This window comes from Ixodes scapularis, unplaced genomic scaffold, assembly GCF_016920785.2.
Source record: "Ixodes scapularis isolate PalLabHiFi unplaced genomic scaffold, ASM1692078v2 PGA_scaffold2__306_contigs__length_199485367, whole genome shotgun sequence".
Lineage (NCBI taxonomy): Eukaryota > Metazoa > Arthropoda > Arachnida > Ixodida > Ixodidae > Ixodes > Ixodes scapularis.
The window spans coordinates 187,840,604-187,846,033 of NW_024609857.1; positions in this window are offsets into that span (position 1 = coordinate 187,840,604).

Below are 5,430 nucleotides of genomic sequence, written 5' to 3' on the forward strand. Positions count from 1 at the left end.
GAAAAACAGGAGTCATGCGGTTTAGAGAAGCTCGTTTTAGCGAACACCGTTTTACCGACCCCAGTTCATCGAATGCCTTTATAGAGAAACCAAGTTTAGAGAAAATGGCGATGAGCCTCCTTTTAGCGAATTCGGTCGCCGCGATCGGCGGGTGCGGATAACTCTGGTGAGTTAACATTTTTGTAATGAGTCGCGGCGGACTGCCGGCCGCGAAGCGGCGGGAGCGCTGCGGTGGGCTTGGGTTAACACGCGCACCAGTGATACACGCGCGAAGTAGAAAACCCTTTTTTCATTAGCGTCCCCTTTTCGATCAACGGCACTTCTCTAAACTGAGGCTCTGCTTTCTCTAAACTATGCTTCGATAAACCGTGCCCGTTCTCTAAAACGTGCTTCGACGAAATGGCATTCTATCAACCGTAGTAAGCCCCTGAAAAACAAGAACCAGGTCAAGTTGAGTCCGGGTTTTTTATGTCCTTTCGGCGCTCCTCTAAACACACAGTGTTCGGTTTCTAAACGCTGTTTCTATTTTGGCACGGAAATAAGGCAAAAATACGCAATATTTATTCGGAACGGGGCAATGGAATATAGTCTTCTATTTCCAGCAATCTGCTTTCCGCCATGCTTCCATCATGACACAGGATCTGTCGGCGGCTTTGTGATTGATTTGGGAGAACCGGGGGGTGCTCGCGATGTCGCGGTGTATGTGCGTTGACAGGAGACCGTTCGGCAACTTTGAGCTGACGCCGTCTGAGCTTATCGTTGGCTGGAATGTACGGGGACTAAAGAAAGGAAGAGGGAAGGGGGTAGGGCTTTTGGGAAAATAAAGAAGAAAAGCGGAGGCATGCGGTTTAGAGAAGCTCGCTTTAGCGAACGCCGTTTTACCAACCCCAGTTTATCGAATCCCTTTATAGAGAAACCAGTTTAAAGAAAATGGTAATGAGCTTCCTTATAGCGAATTCGGCCGCCACTAAGCGGCGTGTGCGGGTAAATCATTTGAGTTAACATTTTTGTAATGCCCCGCCGTAGACTTCCGCCGCTTTGCGGCGGAAGCGCTACAGGGGGCTTGGGTTAGCACGCGCACCAGTGATACACGCGAGAAGTAGGAAAGCCTTTTTTAAATATTGTTCCTTTTTTGACAAACGGCGTTTCTCTAAACTGAGTCTCTTCTTTCTCTAAACCGTGTTTCGATAAAACGAGCCCGTTCTCTAAAACGTGCTTCGATGAATTGGCATTCGATCAACTGTAGTAAACCCAAGAAAAGAGGGGGACAAAGGGCAGCGAGTGACGCTGTGAAATGCCTGTGAAATGAAGTCTTTAGTAATTTCACAGGTCATTTCACAGGAAAAGTCCTGTGAAATGAAGTTTTTAGCTGAGGAAGTGGCTGAGTGGCTAACTAGGGTGCCTACATGTTTCCGCCGCTCCGCTGTTTAGGGTGGCGACAACGTTTGTGATGCCCGTTGCCGACAAACCGGTGTTGCCTTCCTCGTCACCATGGCAACCTGCGCTGTTTTCGTCGACCATTTTGTTACACTCGCCGGTCCTGTGCTCGGATACGCCGCTAATTGTCGTCAGCGCTAGGGAGCGCCCACCTCTCTGGTTCCAACGCCGAGGCCCCGGCGTCCGATGCCGGTCTGATGCGTTTTATTTTGTCGCGGAAATTCGCGTTTCGTTAAAAGCAACGCACATTTCCTGCTCCCAACTTCCAAATATGAAACCCCCGAATAAAGAGAGAGACAGCCACCACGACCGCCATCCTGCTGAGTCTCCGACTCCTCTCGTGAAGGGAAACGGAAGTGGTCCCACAGTGTTGCCGGTGTTTTGAGACTACAGGCATTCAACGTCGTTTACGTTTAGCGAAATAAGAAGTGGAAAAAATTGGCGGTGGGAGAGCATCTCTGAAAGGGTAACAAGAAGCTAGCGCCACTCTAAAGCGGGGCTAACCCGTGTCAGGTGAAGGCTTCATAAACCGTACAAAGCAAGCCAATGTTTTTTTTTTTTTTCGTTTGAGACTTCGTCTGTTTTGTTCAGTGTTTTGTCTTTTGTTCGTTACCCCCCCCCCCCCCCCCCCCCCCCCCCCCCCCACTCTCTAGTTTGCAACTATGCTCAATTTATTTCTCACGTACGTAAATCGGGGAATCAGGGAGCGACTGAATGAGTCCGCGCCGGGCTGCTGGCCGTACCATTATGTAGATGACTACCTAATCATGCATGAAGAGCAGACAGGCCCTGAGACTATCCTGCAGGCCTTCTCGTCGGGTCCCGCAGACCTCGTCTTTAAAAAGGAGGACACCTCCGAGGGAACTCTCCAAATCTTAGACCGGTTCTTAGACCTGCGTTTGGCGATCCATCCCGGGGGAATCTGCTGGGAGTTTAGGCAAGGGACGGAAGAAGCCAGTTCTGCATTTGGCTAGCGCTCACTCCAAGACCGTTAATTAAACCAGGGCTTGTAAGGTCCCTTATGACGTCAGCGCGTTCTAGATTTTGCCCCCGTTATGCGGAGAATAATGTCCGGCTGCAGACGTGGAGTTTGAGGAAGGCTGGTTTTCCCGACGACTTGCTGGACAACTCGCTCAAGAGGATAAGTTTCGCCCCTCCTACTTCAACACCGGCACCCAGGCAAGGGAAGGGAAAAGTGGCCGTCATTGCTTAAATACTCAACACAGCGCATCGGCTAAAAGCGCTCGCGTCTAGATTCGAAGTAGGGGTGGCGTTCCGCTGCAAATTCAAACTCAGTTAACAAAATGGCTAATTGCACTCCCCTAAGTAAGACCTGCTCTAAGATGCGCGGGCATCAGTTCGTCCCCTGTAAACACGAGAGGGTCTACTCTATCCCGTTCCCCTGCGGTGGAGAAAGCATAGGCCGGACTGGCAGGTGTATCAACGACCGCCTGCGGGAGCAGACAGGCGCGGAGAGGCATTATGGGACACGCTGTCGGAAACAACGGACGGATGGAGATTCCTTGCTCTCTTATGTCATGATGTAGCCGAAGAAAAGATGGAGGCGAGGAAAGGCAGCGCGTTGCCTTCTGGGTTGGGAAACTCACTCTTGAAACCTGGGAAGCTAGAGTCCACCGAGACTGAAAGGTAACGCAAACCATTGTCTGAAATGGGAAAGAGAACTTTCTCCTACTCCGTGCCCTTTCCCTCTCAAAATTTCCCTTTTCCCTCGCTTCAATTGGATCGGGCGCGACACGTAACCGTTGCATTCTTATGACCCCGCGCGATTCGCTGGTCTGCTAGACACCAACGCCATCGCTGGGCGAGGCGTAGCGGTGGCTCCTTTGCTTACGGTCCGGCCGTTTTCTTTTTTTTTTCCTTTCTTTTTTACCAGGACCTCGACGACAACGCGATGCCATTATGCAGTGCTAAGGATTGCACAAAAAGCATTGCGAAAGAAGACCGTTTTTGCCGTCCCGACGGGAAAAGTAAATCTTCAGCGACGAAGATATTGCGTTTTAGTAAATAGTTTTGGCTCTCCCGCTACGCTACGCGCTAGAGCGACGACGCTACTGCGAATGCGCGCTGCTAGCGGAAACACTGCGGAGCTGCGGAGGCTAGGAGAGGCGCGCTATCGGACCAAAATAGCGAGGTGCGTAGCGCGGCGTGCTAGCGTGGGTCTCGTGAGACGAGTCTTGGCGGGATAAGGGCTGGGAAAGCCAGCGAGGGACGCAATTGAAGATGACCGCCATGCCGCGCCAGTCCGGTCTGTGTGCTTCGCTATCGTGGTTCTGAGGGATGGGTTACATCTTGCTGCTGCGAGAACTAGCCACGACAAATCCGTTCCACGACTGGAACAGGTAGCGATTTATGGCTAACGTCAAGGAGTCTAAATAGTAGGAGGTGGTGCCTTGCAATAGTTGTGAAGCCTAGTCATCAAAAGTTTAAACGATTTTGTGGCCAACATGACCGTCGATCTCAGTGGCGTAGGGGGGGGGGGAGTTTGGGGGGTCAGAACCCCCCCCCCCCCCCCCCCCCCCCGATATTCCGAGGGGGGGGGGGGGGGGGGGGAGGGCACTCGAGAGCCGGAGACCGCTTCCAGCCCGTATCAGTCGGTTCTCCTGCCTCCTTTTTCACCATTTCGACATACTAAAAAAAGCGAGGATCTTTCGCACTGTTTTCTTATTTCACATGTGGGATTTCGCGTATTTTATCGTCGACGTGCGGCGATTGAATCTTCTTTTTCCGCCGTGTTTTTCTGTCAAGAAAACCGGCCAGGTCCCGCCGGACCACGCGTATTGTAAAGGGCGCCGCGTCGGCTGCCTGCGGGGCCATATGGTTGCGACTCGCCGCGGCTGGTGTGACACTCCCTGGTTGGCACTAGTTAGCACCTCGCCGGTCCCGACTGGGACCCTAACTTGACTTGTTTATGGCCTCTGCGACTCCCATTCGGGGGACGCTTTTGCTCGATGCTTGGGCGCTACCACTTCTTAGAATCCGGAAATGAGTTTGCCAGATGCCCCAGTTGAGCGTTTTTGGTGTTGACTTTGTTTGGAGCTGTGGGCAACGAGTGTCTTCGCCGCAGTGACGATCATTTTTTTTTGTGTGTGTGTGAGTGTTTCACGATTGTAGGGAAGCTGGTGTGTTTTGTTTACTTTATTAGCAAAGAGCGCCGTTCGGTTGAAACTGGGAAACGGCGCGGCAGTCGACTTGGGAGGTTCGAGAGCGCAACCCGCTCTTCCTATCGGCTCCGGGCGTAACCTCGGGCACCGCGGTAAAGGGGAAGACCCGTCTGGACACGGAACGTCACCTGCTCCTGTGATGCTACTCTGTGCAGTCTTCCTCTGCCGAAATACCCCAGTGCGTCGACCGTCCGTGACGCGACAGCGTCTGAAGCTAACAACCACCGCCTCTGGCGCACCGCCGCCACGTCGAGACAGAATCCATCGCAAGCAACCGACCTCAGGTGCTCCCACGACTCTGCGAGCCTCGTCGTGCCGGACTGCGCCAAAGTGCGGGTTACCCACCGGATTGCGGCACAACCTTCGTCCGTGAAATTCCAGAAAAAAATTGCGAAGTAAAGCAAAGTGTCAGGAATCCGCGGACGACGCGGCAACTCCAAGACCATGGGGAGAAAAAGTAAAAGCCGGGGTCTGTGGCCTGCATACACTATCATGGAGATCTCCTCTCTTCCCCCGTGTAAGGACGGCGGGAAAGATCCCCTTCGAGAGGTAATAGCTTTTAGGCCCCGCCAGCCTTGGTGCTTTCCAATTAGGGGCTCCCCGGATGTCTCATCTAGCTTAGACGACTTTTCGGAAGGCGGCATCGGTCTTTGTGCTCTGTGTCACGAACCCCGCTAACCGCAGAGCATGGCATAGCGCAGAGCAAGTCGCCGTCCCCCGAGCGGGGGTGAGAAGACTCAGAATAGCCCTTGCGGGCAAGGTCACTGGGTCGGGAGATGGGGGAATGCCCAGGAGCGGTAATTGAACCCAC